The sequence below is a fragment of the Myiozetetes cayanensis genome, unplaced genomic scaffold (assembly GCF_022539395.1).
Source record: "Myiozetetes cayanensis isolate MyiCay16 unplaced genomic scaffold, myiCay2020 scf7, whole genome shotgun sequence".
Lineage (NCBI taxonomy): Eukaryota > Metazoa > Chordata > Aves > Passeriformes > Tyrannidae > Myiozetetes > Myiozetetes cayanensis.
Genome location: NW_026087964.1, coordinates 31,642,609 through 31,666,160, shown reverse-complemented (window position 1 = coordinate 31,666,160; position 23,552 = coordinate 31,642,609). Strand labels below are relative to the sequence as shown.

General features: G+C 33.4%; 1 long non-coding RNA gene across 1 annotated transcript in view; it reads right to left on the bottom strand.

Annotated features, from left to right (window-relative positions):
• The window catches only part of LOC126651837 (uncharacterized), a 115,361-nt gene that overhangs the window by 78,103 nt on the left and 13,706 nt on the right, over window positions 1-23,552 (bottom strand). Inside the window, exon 2 of the long non-coding RNA XR_007631791.1 lies at window positions 5,718-5,796. This is a non-coding gene — a long non-coding RNA (uncharacterized LOC126651837). The remainder of the gene's footprint in view (window positions 1-5,717; window positions 5,797-23,552) is intronic.

The window sequence follows — 23,552 nt, the reverse complement described above, 5'->3', positions numbered from 1 at the left end:
GTGAAATTAAATACTCATAGTTTTCACCTGATATGCTCTCTATTGTTAAGCAGGAATGTGATCATTGACTGATAAAATACATTCCAAAAATGTATCAGTGGGGAAGACAGTGAGACAGTTTAATGATTAACCTGCTGAACTGAGTTTGAAAACCTGGGACTGCTAATCACAAGCTTTCTACATATCCCTAAGCATGCCTCTGTCTCAGTTGCTCTGACATAGAAATAAGGCCCATACTGCCTTATGCAACAGAAGTACTGTGGAGAAAAAAAACCTCTTAAATAATTGATATATAGATTAACCTTCAATGAATTATACTTTGCTCTGTTGATCCCACTCTATCTCCTGATACAAATAAGTAAATCAGTTCCCTCTAATAAACTGCAATTACTATCCTAGAGGGTAACACTAGGAGGAGTATTTGAAAGTGTTCATAAGAGTTTATAAACTCTTTGCATTTTTGTATTCAGACCCCCTGTTCATGAGGCCTGTTTTTAAGTTTTGAAGCAATGGAAAGTTTTCAGTTGAGTCTAAGCTCCATCAGTTCTGCTACAGACACTCTTCCAGCCTGCTCCTTATCCCCAGCTGGCCTGCAGGAATAAGAATAAAAATGAAAGCAAACACAAAGAAAGCGAGCCCAGGGAACATATGATATAAACAATGCAGACCTGAGTTTTGACTACCTGAGTTTTGATAAGTTTTCAGTTCAATTACATTAGTAGTTTCCCAAAGCATCTTATTCCACCAAAATATCTAAAGAAGTCACCTATAAAGACAAACTATAACTGGAGGAACATCTGAAGCATATGTTGTTTTTCTGAAAGAAGTGGAAGACTAAATGTGGGAGTTTTGCAGACACTTGTGTCACTTCAACAGATTTGTGCACTGTCTCTGGTGGAGTAGCATTCACGGTGTCTGTTTCTAGAGGGAAAGTATTCATAAACACTTTTTTTTTCCCTGATTAAGCACCACTAAATTCTTTCCCTACTTATTTTTTACAAGCAATTTTAAAAACAGGTTTGAATTTATTAAACAGATCTTGAAGACTGAGCCTGTTTTATGTGTATGTATACTATTTTTTCATATATTGTATATAAGGTAATAATCAACTGAAATGAAAAGGATTTAACTCATTGCTAGCTCACTAACACTGATGTCACTGGATTTAGCCAAAAAGGGATCTGCTCCCAAATTACTATAGTGGAACACTTTTCTGTTTCTGATTGACACCCTGTATTTCATTCTTTTATCTCAATGTAGGAGCATATTGGTGAATTAAATGATAAGTCAATCACAGATGAGAGATTTTATCTGCAGACAGAAGGAATGTTCATGACTTTACAGTTAATGTGTAAGAAGGAATACATCTATCTGGAAGAAGTTTACCTAAGTTTGCTCAAAATCTTGACAGATTTCATCCATATAAGATTATTCAGGTTACCCCTTTAAATTTGACTTTGTTTTTCAGAAACATATTTTATCTTTTGTTTAAAAAGTGTTATATGTTTAAGAAATACTGTCCTATTAATAACCAGCATACTACTCAGGTCAACAAAATCATGTATTTGAGGCATATAGACAACAGGTAGGGGAACTGAAGCTTAAGGCAGATCAAGTTTGAGGGCTTAACATGATAATTTCAATTCTTCAGAAACTCAGACATAAAAATAATTAAATATTTTTTACAATAATTAAATATCTTCTACTGCTATTATAGTTGGAAAAAAACACTTGGAGTTCAGCTCAAACCCTCTAAAGGAAGCCCTTATCAAGAAGCAGGTTTGAGAAAGCATATTAAAATTCTGTCTATACCAACAATTACTTTCCAAGTATTCTAGCTACAACTGGTAGTGTTCTTAAGTAGCGTTTCTTATTTTGAAGCATATTTTTTGCTCCTGGTTGATAAACAAACATTGTGATAACATGCTTCTGCTATCAAAGATTTTGCTACAAACATTATGCTGGTATCCCTACTTCATTTAATCCTTGACCTCATAATATATCCTTTTATTATAGTATAATGAGCCCACTTAAGCTGAAAGCATTACCAGCTTTCCAAGGTTTAATAATAAAAGATTTGCACATAATATCTACATTCCTAAATTATTTAGAATTTGACGTACAGGATGCCCATGAATGATGCAGTACAAATACCAACTAAAAGACTGTTCCTGTTGCACTTGAAAATTTCACAATCAAAACCACATATACAGGGCTAACATAAAAACAGAGCTCACAATGGGACTCCAGCATATGGCTAAATCATCACGATAACACCATATTAAAGCATTAATATGTTTATTTTTGCATTAATCTATTTCAGGAAAAAAAGAAGAAGTTAAGCAGAGGAGAATAAATGATGAAGGTGAAGGATGAAACTAAAGTAAATTATCTGTATGGAGGGGAAATGAAGGCAATGGATGAAAGCAGCATCAGCTGGCACAGGGCACAAAAAATCTAGTTAAAGCTGTTGAGAACTCTGAGTGAATCCTTCATAGAATCCTCAGGGCTATTGCCTTCAGCTGACAGTCCAGTTTCTGCTCAGAAGACTAAGTATCAACTGGCTCTAAAGCTCTTAAAACCTCTCCTATATATCTCTGGATCCATAAACAGTGTGGTCAAGTGGAAAAAACAGAGTCCTGGAATACAAAGATCAGCACTAAGTTACTAGTCATTGACTGCATAAAGATTTGGACACAGTCAGTTTTCTCTCTCAGATCTGGTAGGTAAGTTGTAAGGAGAAAACCTGGTGCTATGACTTAATTCACTCAGGAAAAAGAAATAGAGTTAAATCTTATTACTATATATAAATGGGCAAAAGAAAGGTAAAAGAGTGCCAAAATTAAAAGGGCAAGACTGATGCAAAAAAGCTTCTTAGTGTTCCACATTAAAAACGAGAAACAAAAAAAAATTACCAAGTCTTATTAATTTGTGCAGTAATCTTCCAGGCTCAGCTTCAGAATTCCTCTTCCTCATGCACTGAATGTTAGGCCACATGGGACTGACAAATATAGAGCTCTGCTGCCAGAACACCAAACATCCAAATCACTAAAATCCTGAGTCTGACTCAAGAAATAATTGGAGTTAAAAAAAAAAAAAAAATTAAACTAGTTATTTATGTGTAATGGGGTTTATCTTCCTTATTTATTAAGCAAATATCTTGTTTCCTTACAGAAATCCACACTAAGTTCATTTATTGATTGATTTTTTACATACATGGTAAGCACAAGGTCACAGGGTAGTGCAAGGATAGAATTTCTTTTCTTCTAGTAACACAAGGCATCTTCAACAGAGTTTTAAGTCATTATGTATAAAAATAGTGTACCCCTGTTGTCATTAAAATGTGCATAAATTATTTCCTCTTTTGTGGTGAAGAAATTTTCGGAATAGCAGTTCTATGGAGACAGTCTACATCCCAGAACATTATTTGCATCAGTTCCTGGCACAGGAACGATCCTGCATTTGTGTTTGCAGAATGCCTGCATTGCACTCTGCTGCCCAAATCTCAGCTGCCCACCCTCAGACACAGTCCAAACTGAGCGAATGGGTGAAGTTTCTTACAGACCAAAGCCAAAAGCTTGATGTTTCAAATTCTCCAGGGGGATTCAGAACAACGCATTTGTGCCCCCTAAAACTACTAAGACATCTATAATATTGCTTACAGATTATGTCTACCATACTGCTTTAATCATAACTAGTTCCAAATCCCCTGTCATTTGCAGGGACACCTTCCACTACACCAGGTTGCTCAAAGCCTTATCCAATCTGGTCAATGAACTATATATAAGTGAACTGTACATATATATACACAAGATATCAAATGAAGATAAGCATAGAGTATATCACATTTGATCATCAAATAGTAAAGCTGTAAATTTCTTAAATAATAAAAATGTGCATAATTGCTTTTAATCAATTGCTGTTTTGTTTTCAGTCTCTGAGAATCTAAAATTTCATTCAAATGAAAATGATTATGATTTCATTCATAAAAATCAATCTATGAAAATGTACTGTACACTATACTGAATTTAACTTTTATTCATATAATAAAACCTACAGAAACTACTTAAAGATTTTGCTTTCAGAGAAATGACTCTCTAGTAATAGGCTTAAAAAACTCTTTGTTCAGACTGCTTTGACTATTTTTAGCAGTAGACCTTTGTATTTACTAGTAAGACTATTTCCATTAGATCTGGTGACAGCTAAACACAGAATAAAAGCTTTACATTTAAGTATTTCAGGGTGTAATAACACCTTCTTTAAAACTGCTTCTGTATTTGGAAGTGATAAAAATGCTCCCATTTCCTGGTCTACTGTGCTTCATGGTAAGAGACTGATGATGCATTCTTACTTGCTGCTTTGGACGTTTCATGTGTACTGAGCACAATCCATCCCTGCAGAGAAATACGGGACTTTTTATGTCCCTTTCAAACACTGAGTTTTGTGTTCTACTGAGTAGCAATTGCAGCACTCTCACTCTATTCAGCTAATAGAGATGTGGTTTTTTGCTGTACATAACAGCTGATCTTAGAGACTGAATTATGAAATTTCAGTTTATAAGGAGATATGTTACAATTTCTGGCAGAAAAGTCAGCAGTATAAAAAAAATATCATGCTATTTTAAAAAAATATGTGTGTGGTACATAAAAGTCCATTAGAATGTTTGATTTTTCCATTTTTCCTTTTGACAGATGCAATTTTCATTGAGAAAATTATCCCACCAAGAAAAGAGGAGATGAATCCAGTGATTCAAGAATGTTTAGGAAATATCTTGTGCAATTGGAGTAATTCATATAAATAGATCCTTAAGGAAAAATTCTTAAAAACATCCATATGTTTAGAAAGACATTATCAAGACCTATTACAAACAAAGTTGGAACCTTAGGAATTTTTTTAAGGTTACAACTTATATTCTTGTAAAGAGAACTCTGACTCATTTCTAGTCACTCCTGATCTTATTGCCATATGTTTAGCGTCCCTTCTCATCTAGACCGTATGAGTAGGGGAATTTCTTTCTGTAGTGGATAGAGCCTTATCTCCACAGAAGGGAACATTAGTGCACTTGAGCTTGGTACTTTCCTTTTTCCATCTTAATTTGTAACCTTAGTTCCAATTCAGTTAAACTGTAAGGCACCCTAGACCAATTCTTTTATGAATACAGATGCACCACCTTACATATTTCAAAGCATTCAATAGCTGAGGTACAGAAGTGGGAAATACAGTATATATTTGCATGGACCTATCCTTCAGGAGCATTCTAACTCCCACAAAGACCAACAAAAGTGAAGAATTTCAGTATGTTGTTTGCCTCAGGTCCTACAAGTTAAATCACAACTTCAGGGACGTCTTAGGGAATTTTGCCAAAAATCTACTCCATCTAAGTAAAAGAAAAGCACTATCCACTAAAAGATAACCACCTCTGTTGTAAATGCTTTACCTGCTGAAATCATGCTATATCTGGATTTTTTTAATGTCTGTTTTTAAGGAGAACATGAAATCAGATTTAAGTTATACAGCTGAAAAATGAGTGGACATGCAGGCATTTTTTCAGCACACTATGATATTAAACTTTTATTTAGTTCTGACTCTTTCAAGAAAGTACTAGAGTACACTAACTGTAAAGTAGAAAGAATGTAAAACACTATTTAAAGCAAACAAATAAACAAACAAAGCAGGGAAGACAGACATCTGTCAGGAACGAATTTTGTATGACTGACCTTGATTTGGTGAAGAATGAAAGAAGACTCGACTGAATAGCCACTTGATGTCCCTACTCATTGTATTTGTCTGTGATTTCTATGAAAAAAAAAAAGAAGCAAACTTTAAGAAACTGTTTTGCAGTCATAATAATACTTCTTTACATCTGAAAAGCAGCTGTTCTAGTATTTAAATTACCATCATAAGGCACATTTTTTCAAGAAAATGTAATAAAAATATCATCAAAAGTCACCTATAACACAAAGGTTTTCCCTGGGAAAACCTGTTCCCATTACTTAAGATATATTACTCTTTAGTGTATGTGTTTGAAGGGGTTTATATTCACTGAATGAGAAATCTTCTCTAATTCTGTGGCCAAAATACATTTAGGGAATGCTAAGCTTGCAAATACATTACCTCTGTTTTCTTGAATATTTGCACACAAATATCGGACAAACTTTGAATTTCTTTTAAAGGTACATTCTTCTAATTTTCCACAGAGACAGAGTAAACCACTCAAGTAGAGACTGTGGACAACAGTTGCATCATTTATTATATGTTATGTAGGGACACATAATAATGTAATAATAATGCAGGGAAGAATAGAGTAATAGATAAATATCTATTATGTCTTCAAATATTTTTAATGATTATTCATTATAAAAACTTACTCATTGGAGTGTTTTATTCTATTTAAAAAAGATAGCAATAATGTGATTAATCCCATTATATAATGAGTTTTCTTATCCAAAACCACAATTAAATGACCAGTAGTGGTCTTATTGGACTGAAAGACTTTGTTTGAAAAGTACTGCTAATGTTTGTCAGATTCAGAGGTCCTTATCTGGTAGTGAGGGATATTTAGGTGTGGAAGTTAATACCAACTTTTTAGCCACTCCATTACTGAAGCTAGACAATCTAGAGGTTGACATAAAGTTCCATTAAGTGCTCAGAAGCTTTCAATATGTGACCTCATTGAACTCAGGATCTTAGGAAATTGTCTGTGCTCATAGTAACAAATGCTGTCTCTATTCACAGGAAATGAAGGAGAAAAATCTCACCAGCTCTGTCTCATGTGCCAACAACTTTTAACACAGGTTAAATTGTAAGCAAATCCGTTCTCTATCTGATTTCAAGCTTTTAATTTCTTCCAGAATTAGAACTAGCCTGAGGGGATTTCACAAAAAGAAAATTAGAAATCAGTGCCTTATCAAGCATAGGGGACAGGAAAGAGAAAGAGGAAAGGAGGAAAAGAGAAAGGGGAAGGAAAACTGTTTCCAACTAGCTCTGTGAATTCTACATTAGGTGAACAACATCTAGTATGCAAACGCTTTGGGGAAATACATTTATCAATGCATTTTTAAGGCCTATTAACATAATTTATTTTTTAACATGTCATTACATGGATTAGGATTGCTTGTCTTACATGGCTTATTTGTAGTACCTAATATAAGTTGAGACAAATATACTTTGTGGATAACGAAGTAATAAGTTCCCATTTCCCCACTTTACAATCATCCTTCTATCAATATAGTTCTTAAATGGAAAATAATATTTTGCTTTAACTATTAGTGTAAACCAAGTAGTAGGTCAGAGTAAAAAAAACCTCTATATTTCTTTTATTACTAAAATACATAAACACAATTATGTATGAACTATGACAAAAATGCTTACCAACCTAAAAGATGTACCTTAAAGCAGCAACCTATAAGGAAAAATTCTAGGGAAGACTAAAAATATCTTCAGCATATTTTGTGTTCCAGTGGATAGACCCAACCATGTGGAGGCTAATACAAAATGAAAAAAGAATATAGTCATAATTTGTCAAATAATTTGTCAAGTGGAAAACCGATCAGTGAACAACAAAAAGAATAGCCCTGCATTTTTCAAACAAGATTTTCCTGCATTATCCTGCAAAATTTTGGGAAACTTGGTAAGACATAAAACAATAGGGTGTTTCAAGATTCCTCTGCCATTACACTTAAAACTTCAGATTTTCTATTGATTCTTTTTCGGTGACTCTGAAACACATGTGTATGTGACTAGGAAAAAATGCAGATCACTCAACAAAATTTTGTTATCACTACCCTTTAAGGCCATAAAAAATTGAAGGGCAGAAGTCTATTGGCAGGCATTTATATCACACTGTGAACAACATTAGTAATTTTTCATAGTTAAACGTGCATTTACAAAATAATTGGCTAGTTCTATTACACAGAATATAACTTTTGGTACCTCGCAAAAATATAAAAAGCTCAGTGAGGTTTACTATTTGAGAAATATCAGCTTTCAACTCCACAATCTTTTTGTATTTAAAAAAATAAAATAAAAAAAAGCTGCAAAAACCAGTTTTACGCTTTGAAAAGTCTTTTTCTTCATTTAAATTGAATAAGAAATCATCTGAACTGTTAAGTGAAATGGCACCAAGGAAAGCAAACATCTTAATTTCTGAATAAATGAGAGACATACCAAAAATATTACCAAAGATAAAATAATGTGACTAGAAACATGAACTTGAGAATATGTTCTTTGACAATGATGCATTTTCAGATCTAATTTACAACATTTTTTTTTATTATATTAAGATTCTTACTGATTGAAATTAGATACTGCAAAGCACTGCATTGTAGCTAAAGTTTAAATTAATGGAGCTCTGTTTTTGTGAGGAAAAATGAGCTTTGTTCAGTTATGCAGTATTTCAGGCTAATCTTCAGAAGCACTGATTAAGTAATTGCACTGAAAAAGAACCCACGTTCTGCTTCTGACTCCAAGTGACATTTTCTTCCTAAAATGAGAGAAAGTCTTTCCAAGAACCTAAATCTCTTCTAATGGTTTTTTCCTTAGAGGTCACTTGAAAAGTTTTTGACCTTGAAAAGTAACAAAGGCAATATTTTTCTTATTAAAAAAAAAAAAAAATAAAAATTGTGCTTTCTGGTACCTTAGCTATCAACATTTTTTGTGTCACATTTAAAGGCTCTCATTCTAATCCATCCAGTACAATGTCATATACGAATCACGTATAATCTACTATTTTCTGCCAAAGGGTATTTTGATTCTACTGAATGATGGGGGTTGTCTTTTAAACATGCAGTCTCTTTCTGGATATATTTTACCACAAAGTGTAGACAGTGATTATAGATAAGCTTAAAAATAACACATAAAGCACATGGCAAAAACCCACTAAACATTAATTTCTGTTGTATGATTTTGAGGATAATGGGGAAAGCTGAAAGCTGTAGTTATGTTTATGTTTTCTGTAAGCAATAGGAATGGCAGAAAGTCACACAGCCTCACTGGAGATTCAGAATAAAAGTGTCATAATGGGGAGAAAGGAGCAGAGGAAACAACTTAGAAAAGCACAACAATCTAGATAACAATCATAGTAAAGTCAGACAACTGTGAACCCCAGTTTCAGATGTTAGAATAGCTGAAAGCAACTATTGTTGCTTCTATAATAAAGGCACTTCCATATACAGAGTCCTGATGCTTAATGGCAATTATTAGGATGGTAGATGGAAGAAGAGAAAGAGCAAAAAGTTATCAGTCCTTCAGCTATCCGCCCTTTAACAAGCCAGTGGTTCTTCAGTGTGTTGATAATCAGAATGGCATTGCAGGGACATATTTCAACACAACAGGGTAGTCTCCACAAGAAGAAAAGTAATCAGGAATTGATTTGACTCAATAGACCAAATCTTTCCCTGATGTTACTTCAAACCACTTGTATTTTCAGAACAACCTGATACACTAGAAATGCATGTTATCTCTGTCAAGTGAAGGTATTCTACCTGCAGAAAGAATTTTCAAAGGCTTATCTCAAAAATAATGAAGTACAAACCTCACACCAAAAGAGTAGTTCTGTTTTACCAGGACAGAATTTTAGATTACTTCCTCTTCCTAGATGAAAAGAAATAAACCAATTTCAGTCTTCTGTAAGATGAGGGATGGGGAGGGAGGTGAAACAGCTGATTGGCTAACAAATTGTGTAATGAAGGTAATATGACTTTTCTAAAGTCAGACCAGAAGCTTATTTAATCACACTAGGCATTAACTAGGAACTAAATACTTTTGAACTTGTAATTTGTATTTTTTTCCTGCTAAATTAAATGTATAGGTCTAACCATTGCATAACTGAAGATAATGAGAAAGCTGGAAATACCTGAGCAAAAGAAGCTTTGCAGATACTAAATATAAGTTACACTGTTTTATTTGGGATGGACTGAATACACGCTTACATGCGAGCATATACCTTAATGTCAGCTGAAACAAAGACATTATGAAGTGTTTTATTTTACTGGAAGTTAACCCAAGTTCTGTGTGAGAAGCAATCAATCCAAGTACTGGCAGATACTGCTAATTCTTTGAAATATATCAAAAAACCTTTAGTTTTATATACAAAACATAAACAATGAGAAGAAAAGCCAACGTAGTCAACAAAGCACCACACTTATTGTAAGTTATTGAATATATGGACCACACCTTAAAGGGGTTCTAGATATTTCCCATGAAAAGGAAGGAAAGGTTTCTTTTAGATACACAGAGAAAATACTTCAGATTCTTTAGAATTATCCCATATTTTCAAATTTTAAAATATATATGTCCTTTATTCATTTGTTTATGCTTTTAAAGCATATCTCTACTTTGTGTGTACAAGCATACATGTATATGTACATATATATAGCTTTGGATGTGTACATATATGAATGTGTATGTGTACACGTCTATCAATTTTATTATATATTCACATTCATATCTTAGTTTTGAACCATCTGGATTTTAACAGGTTTTTGCTTATTGTTTCTTCTTATGCTTAGGTTACTGATATTGTTTCCTAATTTTAAAACTAGTCTAATAACTTTTGAATAGCAGTGGCTGGAGAGTTTGAGAACAGAATAATTTTTCCTTAAGGAGTGATCTACTCACAATGAATACAGAACACGGTTAAAAACATTACATTAGATAAAATATGTATGAAGTGCAGTTTTTTAATGATGGATCAAAGTTTATTTCAAATCATTGACTTGTATCAGCATATTGTTCTGAACAGTAATTATTTAATACAACATTCATCCCAAGACTGAAAAATCCTAGCACGTTCATAATCAATGTCATATAGAAAATAACTCATAAAACAGATCGTGACCATAAATAATATGAACATATAAAAAGCCTTGCAATTCTTCATATTTGTACACATGAAAGCTTCTAATATATTTATTATAAAAATTATTCTGCATACAGTGTACACATCGTGTGGAGAAATACATTCAAGCTATTTACAGAAATCAGAGATCAATTTAGGCCACTGTGATTTTCCAAGGAAAATGTCTTCATTTAAATATATATATGAACAGCAGATTGCAAAACTGAATAATTTAGCCAAGTATTAATATCCAGAGACAGTTTCAGAGCTCTCAAAATGTGCTGATGACTCTTAATGCACTCCATCCACAAGGCAGCTTTATTTTTCAACCTAAATAATTTCTTGAACTTATAAGTTGTTTATAAAAAGACTCTTTATTATACAATCTATCATGAAAAGCCCCTTTATAATACAATATACTTTAAAGCAAATAATAACTTTTCAATCATTTTCCAGATGGTTATGAGGAGATTTACAAGAAGGACAAATGGATGTGCAAAGTATTTTTCTTCTTTCTTGAACTTTTCTTATAAAGTTCTCAACTCAGGAGATCGGAATGACAGTACACTGATTCTCACCTTTAACATTCCCCAAAAATCTGAAAACAATATAGAGCAGTAAACTTCTTGAAAATTATTGCCTTTTAATTTATATCTTCAATCTGTGCTTATTATATTCTTACCAAAAAAAAATTATGACTATGCAAATGTGATTAAAAAAAGAAAGATCTTACTCCCTTCTTGACTGAAAAACAAGTGAGTTATAAGAGCAGTAAAATATCTCTTTCCAGCCCTTTGCTACATGTGGTCATGCACAGGGATTTTATTTGGAGTTGACAAGTCACCATTTACTTTCTCTATCTCATTTCAAGACCTCTCTTGAGGGAGTCAATCTTTGAAGCTCCTTTATTTTCTCAAGGTGTGGTAGTCCAGGCTTGAAAACCCTGTATTACGCTTGCCAACCCTTGCTTGATAGCTATAATGTTATGACGAAATACTAAAATAAATGTTTCATCTTTCTGTATTTATTTAAAAGAAGTACTAAGTTTAATTTTAATTCAATTTTCAGAAGCTAGCTCACTAGTATGAACAAATTAATTTCATGTTCCTTCCCAAAGTTATTCTCAATTATTTGTTTTGGATCCTTATTCGTTAAGAACTAAGTAAGTGAAAATTACATTTGAAAGACTGGTTCTTGGTTTTTATAGTACTTGTAAATTAATTCTGTCCATTATGAATTATTTTCCACCTCTTACTACAAGCATTTCCTGCGTGTTTTCATAACTTAGAACCATAGCTGAACTATTCATCCTCCATGGTTTGCAGTTGGTCATTCAATTGCAGGGATTTGATCTCATTTCAGAATGAGTGAAACCTTTGGAAATGGAGACTAATGAAAAGGGAATAATAAAAGAAATCAAAAGAAGACTAATGAAAAGAGAATAATAAAAACAAAAATCAAACACTCATGTTTACATGGGAATGTTCTGTTTTAAGATCATTGTTGTCTGTATAGGAAAGAGAAAGATCACTGGCGCCAAAGGTCACAGAAAGCTCACTTAAGATGCTGGACAAGTATCAATATATTTTTTTCCTGCTCTCATACTTTCCCCTAGATCCTGTGAGAAACAGGAGATTAGACTAAGTGAATTTGTGCTTTCACATTACAAATATTTTTATGTTATGTTTCTACCACCACCCATTCCCAAATCTTTGTGTGAGGAAATGCCTATGAGCTAAAATCTCTAAGTATTCCTGCGTAGCAAGTAATGAGTGAACACAGTAAAACTGCAAAACAGTTAAAACATGGGCAATTAACAGCATTCAGCAAATTTTCTCTATGATTTTTAAACAGTTTTAACTCCTCCTTTGAATTCAAGTTATTGCAGCACAAATTAAATGTAATGTTCAGGCTGATGGAAGAGGAGCATTAGCCATGGAAGAAGCAGTGGAAATTATACCTACTTCAAATTGCTAAAGATGTTAATTTAATAAGCTAGAAAATGGAATTTTTGGTATTTCAAGGAGTTTTATCTTTTTGTTAGAAAAAATTTTTGTTATTATCCTCTGGTGGAATTTCTGTAGCTTTTGTTTTGATGTTAAAGTTATTAAACTTGCTTTTTCTGTTCTCATTACCAGAATATTTTATGGGTAAATCCACTTAAGGAACCTATTGTGCTTTCTGATCAAAGTGGAAAACAAAGGCAGGTTATAATTAGCAATTTAATTTTTAATGAGCTGATTGAGGCCCAAGGTCATAACAAAGGGCACAAAACAACTAAAAAAAAAAAATTCAAACAACAGTAACATTTCTAGCACAGAACACTAATGATAGCACCCTACACATGACCTGGGCAAAATAATATTTGGCAGAGTACATCTAAAAGCTATCCCAGTTGTATTTTTTATTTTCTTTCAGAACTCTGACTAAATCTAAGTAAGGTGTAGCATATTAAATAATACAGAAGCACATAAAAATGCATGAGGCTTGTTTTCTGAAAAGAACATAGCAAGGATGTTTATTGAATTTAAATTTCCCAAGCTCAAGTTTAAATGTTACAGCTACAAGCTGAACATTTAACCCTACACTATCTTTTGTAACACCTTAGAAGGTAGTTAACTACTATCCTGTAGTATAATTCTTCCAGAAGCCTGCACATAACTTTCACTGAAGTTCTTAGAATTCGGCCTTTCAGTCTTCAGAAAAAATAAAACATAGGTAAGTAGAATCTTTACATAAACATGATGCCCTTGCTTTCTTTGCAATTTGTAAATTAAATCATGAAACTTTATTATTTTTGAATACAGACTTGTTTAAGATCTTACTTAGCATAAGCTTCGATTTTTACTGGTGGACTTTCTTACAGCTTTCCCTAGCAGTAGAAATATTTATGCCACTAAGCCCTCTAGCAAGCACTTTATGTCCAAGATGTACATCATTTTACCCTGACAAAACTGCTCTATATATTGCAACTAATGTCCTTATGAAACACACTCTGTCTCATTACAGGAATATAACATTTAAAATTAAATTAAATATACCTTTACACCTAGCAGACTATAAGCAATAGAGGAGATGCTAATGAGTTCTGCAAGTTCTACAGGTAGTCCATGGATCAAGTCCAGCCCACAGGATGCTTTCATCTGCTTTAGTGGCTTTTCTCTAGGGAAGAGAAGCAACTATTTGAGCAGCTAATTGCTGCAGGCACAGCCAAGCACTTCATTGTGCTACTGTCACTGCCTCTACTCTCCCAACAAGAGGGCAGAGGAAAGAAGCAAAGACAACAGACAAAACTGCCCCCATTGAAAGAGAAGGAGAAAAGATAACCATACAGAGCTCCAAAATAATGCTTTCTAAGTGGCAGTAGCATGAAACACAGAAGAAGGCATGTGCTCAGGCTGGTGTGTCCTGGCAGAACCACAAGCTGCAATTTTTATGAAAGTCAAAGAGTCTAAAGACAAAGAGTGAAGTTCAGCTCCTGCGGTTGCTGTGGTGACAGTGACCCCGCTCAGAAAGTTTACAAACTGCCTCAAAAAAGTTTTTCTTAATAAAATGTTCCTCTCTTGCTTTCTTACCATTACTAACAATATATGCCAAATCAGTTCAACCAAGAGCTGGACAATACAATAAATATAAGAGCTGGCAAAATTCTGGTACAGTATTATTGGAAAAGTATGTAATGTATTTCATCTATCTTCATGTTAGGATTGGAGGAGGGCAGGTGGACAACAGCACTAAATGCTAAAGAGGCTTCCTATGGACCACAGCACACAGTTTGAGAACTGCTGACTTACATGGTCATATCTCAGTCATTTAAACCCATACTAATATGAAAAGCATCAAAATGAATGTTATTTTATGTCTGATTTGTATATTATGTTATCATTTCAGGTATGTTGCAGAAGTGTAATCCCACTTGATAGCTAGGCATGAGCTAGGCATGGTCCTTATTTCTCCTGATAATAACAGCAGCTTATTATAACAACTGTATACTCTGAATTTCACCAAACAATGTTCTGCTATTTCTTTGCCTGGTGCTTTTCCTCTGCTTTCCTTTAAAAAAAAATCTTACTGGTCAGTGTCTCTGAGATTTTGTCTATATAATTTCTTAATTCCACTAAAAATGACAAAGAAAGAACGGAGAAGAAAACTGAGAAGGAGGAGGAGAAGGAGAGAAAAAAAGAGGAATGTAAAAGGAGAAAGGGAAGAAGAAAGGGAGACTGATTCTCAGTGAGGATGTTTTGTTTGCAGAAAGAATTTAAAAGAATAAAAGTGGGAAATGGAAATGATAAAAAATATGATGAGTAGGTTAACAGAGGACTGAGAACTCTGGAGATAATGCCAAGTTAACCTATGCCTTTAATTTGTTGTTTCAATAGAAAGGATATTGTACAAAAAGGTGTTAGGATGTAATTTAAATACGATGTGCACACGCAGATTATCCATGACTTGCAGAGTGCCAGTTTCTGTACTGTATTTTATCTACATATTATTGTCGTAGTGTGTTACTCTACTGCATCTGGGAGGGACATCATCAGTAACTCACCAGAAATACAGTAACAGGATTGAAAGACTGCTTCAATTTCCTTCTGTTGAAGGTGCACAGAGATGGACAAATTGCTTCACACCGTTTTGGGGAAAAATTATACAGATCAGACAAGTCTGATATAAACCATAAATGAATTTGTATTTGTCAAACTGATGTTAGAAAAGCTTTACAACAGCTTTACACTTGTTCTAGAAAAACTTTAAAAAATTCATTATTAATCACTTGGTTTTGGACTGTTTATTATTTCATTCAACATATATGTATGAAACATATTTTTAAGTTGTGCCAGATATACTCTGTTTATTTTGTTTGTTTCAGCCTGAATTAAAATTACATTTTGTTTTGTATCTGGAGACTTCATAAGATGATCTTTCTGTTTTTGTTCAAATAGTTATGTAATTGTGGTAAAAAAAAAAATCAGACTATTTCCTCAGTCTAAAAACCAGTACACTGCTTGCTTTTATTTTCCCCTCCAATTCCTCTAACTTATCCTGAGCTCTCGTCAATTTTCAGAAACTATACCTCTGTCTTCAAGCATTGCCATGAATTTTGGATTGTCAGCTGAAAACTCAAACAGAAAACCAGCAGTTGCAGGTAATGAGATTTGATAGCAGCACAAATTACATATAGAACAGATGCCCAAGACTGTATTGGACATGATGGAAGCAGGTGTCCATTAACACAGAATGTAGTCACAAAATGGTATAAACACACTTTAAATTAACATAAAACCATCATCACTCCTAAAAGCACTCTGGAGTAGCATTGAATCCAGAGAAATCAATACCATTTACTAGATAAAAGAGCTCAAAACTCAACATGTATTTGTCAATATCAGCCTACTCAATGCAGTTTCTGTACCTGTATTATACACTTCTTGCATAGGTAAGAGAGTGACAGCCCACATATCTTTTCACCCATTACACCGTGTAAGCTCAACAAACTTAATACAATACTTCAGCAGTATGAAGTGTAGAATAAAAAATCCTTAGTCACAGTTCTGAGAATGACAGAAATTTGTCAGAGACTGAAATTTATAGTCTCCCGTACTGAAAAAGCAAAGATGACTTGTCAAATTTTTCAGTCAAAAATGTTATTTCTTTTACCAAGTCTTGACATTGAAACAGCACACTCGGTGACTTTGTACAATACAGGCCTGGAAAAGACATGATGGCAAATTACATTTGAAAAAGCAGCACGAACACCACGTGGTCTTCTCACATTATATAAAAGCAGAAGGCAATTTCACAGCAATTCAAAGACACCAACAATATCTATTACAAAAAATCATGATGCAAACTGTGAAAATTATCCTGGCATTTCTCTTCTCTGATGCTAGGAAAATCCTAGCATACCTAAACTGAACAACTGAAACTGTTTTGTGTAATCTGTCTTCCCAAAACTTCCACATGGAGTTATTAAGAAAGTAACACTATACACAAGATCCACTTCAAAAATCAGTTCAAGTTACAGTCTTTGCTTGCTGACCATTGACCTAATTAAAGCTTTTGATAATGTGAATTATAAGGGACTCTTGAAGCTTTTGCAGCCCCATGAATGCCTTGCAAATTTTCTTTCTGACTTATCTAAGTCTCTCTAATAAGATGATGGTTAGATAGGTGGAAATGGCAAGATCCTTTTAATATCATAAATAGTTTCCATACGTCTTTACATCTCCTTTCTGTTGTGCAGGGGGAAGCACTTTGTGCCACTGGCAGAGCTATGTTTATTCAGTTTCTTACTGATGCAAATTGTTCAGTCTGTACACACATATGGCTGATTTCTTCATCAGCGAGCTTCTTTTTGCTGATGACTGTGAGTTGGTAGCTTGTACAGTCAATAACATTCAATTTACTATTGATTACTTTCCTTGTGCGTACTATCCCTTTACTTTTTCTGTGAAGGTAAAAGACAATGGAGGTACCAAACCAACCAACACAGTGACACAAGCACAAGCACTCACATTTTTTCACTTGGCAAAACTATGGTACGCTTTTCTAGTTTGACGTCATACAAAGATGATACAGACACACTGTGAAACTGCTGCCACATTGCTAATTTTAAATCTTAATTTGAAATATTAGCATACTAACCATGTAGCATCAAGGCCAGTCCCCAAACATGCACTGGGCACTTATTCTCAGAACACTTCAGCATGTTTGTGAGACAGAAAATTTGTTCTCTCCAGTTTTATAGGCAATGCCTCTAGTATGCCTGGAAAACCAAATGACTTCATCCTCCTAACAGAACAATCCTTAAATAACAACAAATATTCAAACTCACGTCCTGATCCCAAAAACTTGGCTATAAAAATTATTAGACAATATGGCCCAACTAACAGATAGTTGCAATTATCATTTGGTGTCTTCTTCCAAGATAGTCAAGGCAAACTGCACTATCCATTGCAACATGATATGGGTATACTATACAAATCTGAGCATAAGGCAGTAGCAGCAGATCAGTATATTGCAGTTAATTCTAGTTAAATTATGATGCCTTTCTGAAGTTTCATAGTGAGGTTTTTTGCATCACAATGCCACAGCCTTCCTTTTCCTCAAATGGAAATGAATGAATTCTTCTGCACTCCCTGGGCTGACCAGAGCAAGGGAAGATATTTGCAGTCTTTCAGCCAGCCTGGAGTAAAGACCAGAAGTTCTTCCTAAGGAAAAGAGCTGCACAGAAACCTGGACTGTGTCCTACTCCTGCAAATACTCTCTTCTGTTATAACAGGGATGCAACTTACAGACTGAGTAGTGACATTTATTTTGGAACTGCTGGGATAGCCCAATAGCTCCTAGAAACCATCAGCCAGATGCCCAATCATATGTGAAAGAAGTTTCAAGTCATACAAAATGCAACACAACATTCAGTAATTTTCTTGCAGCTTTTCTCTCTCCGCAAATCAACCCCTAAGTAATAAACTGTTCTGCTAATGACAACAGAACTAATGAGCTTTGCTACAACATATGTCTATCAGCTAGGCCGTAACTACCTCCTCTGTCTCCTAGTATTAGGGGCTACAAAGCAAAAAGGAACATTATAATCATTTAAGATTAAAGATTTCATTTCCTCTGGATTAACTCAGCTACAATCCACACACATTCTTCTGAGGCCTGTGAGAAAACTTCCATAGTCTAAATGAATAAACTGACTGTTTTCTAAGATTAGACCACTGATACCTTATGATAAATAATTTTTATCCAAGTTTGTTTCCTAACTCTTTTCTGAGTGATATAATAGTATTAATGTCTAATGGCACTTCTTTTTTTTTTTTTTTCAATTTTAAATAAGTTGCCTTTTATTGTATGAGTTGTCACATCAGCTTGGTGACTGACTGAAAACATAATATTTTCCTTGCATGGAATCAAAGTTTGTGTGGCAGTAATTATAATTTGACTAATTATTTTCACTGGAATTAAGTCAGTTAGGAAAGCACTATTTCTTTATATGGAAATTTCAGGAGTCTGAAAATTCTTGAACGCAAAGACATGGATATGTTGAAATTCTGAATATTACTACTGCTACATTTAGTATTGTCTATGTCATCCATGCTGATATGTTCACACTTCCAAATCCACTACTTGCTGGATACTTCTTAAGGTCATCATGTTGTCTTTGAGTACTGTTTTACATTACATAAAATAAAATACTCCAAGTGACAGAATTTATATCTTTTACAGTTTTCAAAAGTTAGAAAGACTAGACCTTTAATTTCACAAATAGTCAATGTAAGCAGGTAAGGAGCATGTAAGTAGCAGGGCTGCACTCTGCAGAACAGAAGCATTATTCATGCAAAAACATGCAGGAAATCAATAACAAATCCAGAAATAGAATTCTCAGCTGTTGGTTTCATGTGAGTATTGAACATATTTTTGCAGTACTTCAAGTAAAAGATAATTATTGCATTCTTTAGCTTGTATTGACTTATGTTGAGCAGTTAAATAAGTGGATTATAAACACATGCCAAATGATGAAAAAAACAATTTGTAAAACATTTTCCTCTTATAAAGCAACTTACTTCCTAAATTACATGATGAATATAAACAAATTCTTTAAGTTGCATTTTATGATACTTTTTGTTTTTAGGAAAGGCATTTTGCACCATAGTGCAATTCTGTTGAAGTCTGTTTAAAGATTGTTAAAGACTATTTATAGAAATATTTGTTAGAATTGGTTAGAATTATTTAAAATTGTTTGCAATAACACATATTTACATATTTCCTGTTTTGAAAAATAAGATGCTATTCTGACTGCAAGTGTGTGGAGAAAATGCTTTCTGAATCTGAAGATATTCTTCAGGAAAAATTAGTTTCATAATTTGAAAGTGATGTTTGTTAAGTAGAAATTATCTTCTGAGGATTTAGAATCTTCTTTTTTCTTTACTACAGAGCATCACACAGACAACAAAAGACTGTAAAATATTTACCAAAAACAAAAAGATGATATCTAAGGACATGTTTTAAACAAATCTTTGGAAATAGCTTTCATTTTCCTATTCTGCTGTAATCAAACTATTCCATCATATTTTCATTAGTAAAGTTTAATGTTTTCTCTGCTGTTTCTGAATATATTCCCACTTGGAAACAGGGAATTAAAAACAAAGGAAATATAACTCCTTTCTATGATACTATTTCATAAACAGAAATTAAAATCAGCAAATTTAATAATTCTTCCCTTTGAATTCAGACATACGGTAAAACCAAGAGATTCATGCAGATTTTCTTTCATATGTCATTTATATCTCTTTAGAATTTTGTTCTCTGGCAATTTTGGGGGATTGTGGGGAAATTTCTTTTACTAAAATATTCATTTTTTTCCTTACTATTCTTGCTATCAAGAGGCAATATTTCATTGAAGAAAGAAGCAGATGAAAAAAGAAAATAAGAAATCAGGAAGGAATCCATTCCATCCCAAAAGCAAGTGTTTTTTGTCCTCTTTAACTTTAGTGAAGACAGCATCATTACATTGGAACATGCAACCCACACCTCTTTCTGGAGGCCTCTCAGCCAGATTCTCTGAAAATTTTTGAAATTTAATTTAAATTAATGACTGAGTGAGTAAAGAAAACTCAGGTTCAATAGGTAGTGTTTGGGAATGTTCTACCACTGCCTACAGACATTCAGGCAAAAATATTCTTCTGATTCTTTGACGTTTTGCAGTAAGGAAGGAAGGAAATTAAACCATCAGTTCAAGGTCTTTAAAAGCAGAGACTTGACTTTCCACTTAGGGGAAAAAAGCTCCAACCAATGAACTCCACCACATTAAAAAAGAAATGATTAAAAAATTATCTTAAAACAGAAAAATAGAATCTAATAAAGTTTCTTATAATCTACAAAGTGATAACATCTGAAATTAGGTAAGCAATGAAATAAAAATGATCCTTGTAAAGATCTAAAATAATCAGGGAGTCTAAAAATATTTGACTCAAAAGTTATCTGCTTTTAAACTGCATACATATATAGTAAGTACTGCATCTTGATAACCTTTCAAATCTAAGCATAGTTGTCTATATTTTCTTCAAAAGTTACTCTATAAACCCTTCAATATTCTGTAGGTGCTCCAGAATTTAAACTATGAAAATGTCTTCATTTTTTCCCCCCGTTTTTATCAAACTAGTCAAAATACATTTTTTTCCTTTTAGTCATTAAGAAAAAAACAATGGTTCACCAGAAACAGAAGTGGAAAAAACGAGGTATCAATTAAACATTAACAAAAAGTGATAAATGTCTTCCTAAAGACTTCACATGTAGATCTGTAGCTCCACCTAGAGCAGGAGTAAAATGCAGAGAAGGGAAATTAAAGTGTCTTATCACCTGTAAGTACTGGTTTTAAATCAACATTTTTTTTCCTCAATATGTGATAGATTGTGTAATGTTCCCTGTTCTGTGAAAAAAGAAAGAAATATTCTGACAAACATACATTCCAGTGGGAAAAAGAAATGTCTTCCAGAAATCCTAAGTATGATTTCTAAATTCTTAAATATTCTTAATGATTAAAGTCTATGATATATTTTGTAGGTACTGCAAAATTGGTTTTAAAATTTTAATGAAAAGTAAATTAAAAAGGTTTTATTCAATAGCACTTTATCTATTGATTTTTTATATGACTTTGACCTTTAGCCACTCTTAAAATGGAAAATGTAATATGTAAAATATATACATTTGTTTTGACATAAAGATAAATTATCCTGTTTCAGTAATCTATCTCAGCCTTGGACAGACACGGGGAAATTCCTGGGAGGCAGACATTGGGTCTTTGAGGCAACTTGCAACATTTTGAAAGTCAGAACACAAATAACCTTGATAAGAGAAACAATAATGGTCTCTTCCAATTTATTAAATTACATCTATTTTCTACTCACATAGCTTCATTGGTCTGGGTTAAGTTTGAAGTGGCTCTTCTCTCAAATTCTCATTTCTTAAACACACTCAGTCAGCTAGTGACAGCTTTGTCTCTTTTTTACAAAGAACACAGAGCTGGGTATCAATATATAGATTTAATATAAACCTCTTATTTCTGGTATCTTGAAGGTGTTAAAAATGTATTTTGAATTGGAAAATAGACAGCTTCAATCAACATGTGACAGGTTTTGAAAGGACTCACACTTCTTTATTACCTTCTTGAAAAAACAAAATGAAGAGGAAATTAAAAAACAAAAGCACGAAATATGCAGAAAAGCAGTTAGTTGAAGGATGAGTGTGTAGGACAATGAGCATCAACTACTGAATGTGGTAGCTTGAAAATGATTATACATGTAATGTTTTTTAAAAAATAATTGCTAAGCCAGATTGTTTCATTATACTCTGCATGATCACTGGCAGTAGTACATTGTTTTTAGTGTTTGTTTTTTAATATATTTAAGAATCAGTTTAACAATGTGCCGTACAGTACTCAGCACTGGAACATCGTCCCATTGTCTCAGAGCACATCTAAGCTTTTCAATTTTAATTTTTTTTCCTCTTGCTCATGACAGATTTTTTCGGACTGCGACACAGTAGAAAGGTGGAAAGGACAAAAGGGGATAAAAGCAATTAACTTACTGAAATAAAATAATCAACTTAATACCAAGCAGCAAGGGGTTTCTTATGTAGCTACAGCATTACCAGTACCCGAGTGAGGAACTTGTAAGCTATCTGTTGCCACTCTGCCAAAACACTGATTGTATTAAAGATGCATCCCAGATGCTTCACGCTCCACTGATGCAAAGCAGTCATATGGAACAGTGTACAGCAATTGGGACAGACACATGAAATGAGATCTCTGAGAGTTTGTATATAAATTCCTGATCTGATAATAGTACTAGGTGTAGAAAAACTACAGTTATTGTAATTAGTCCTAAATCTGAACCAGCTCTTTTATTTCCATTACTTTGATGATTCCTTTATAATCTTTCTCATTGCACTGTATATAGGTATTACCACAGAGCCTGATCCTGTAGAACAATGCAAATCCACAGAAGTACCAGTACACCAAAACCTTTAACTACTTGATCTCAATAGCTTGTAAGAACATTTATAGTGAAAAATCCAACAGTGTTGTGGATGACATACACACAACACTTCTGCAATTTAAATATTACATATTTCTATGTTGGCTTTTGTAGTGACACTGGGAAACCTAAACTGGATGTGGAGACATCCAGTTGTGTCTTTGCATGCTAATACACTTATATCCAACATGACTGTTTTCAACAGCAATACTATGGCACTGGATCCAGCTTGTGTACGTTTTAGTGACTTTTCTGCTTTGAATTCAATTAAAGTTCTTTGCAAGAAGACAGAATCAAAAAATCACAAGCAATCTAAATATGCAGAAACATTTCTACATATATAAAAATATAAGCATACATTTTAGAAGACGTTAAATAATCCTTATATAAAAAGATCTTACTATATGTGTACAATCATTCCAGGAGAAAAATGCTAGTATGTAGCTTGACAATTTAAATATAAACAAGTTATGAATTGCAAAAGGCAGTGCAATTAATTTATGCACAAATAGATAGACATAAATACTTTCACTTTATGTCACTTTTCTGTGACTACAGAATGCTTGCCTTGGTCTAAAAATATATATTTTAAGCCACTTACTAATTCAATAAATATAATCTATTATATATATAATTTTCCCTGATTCTAAAGAAACAATTGTGTTCTATACATTTTT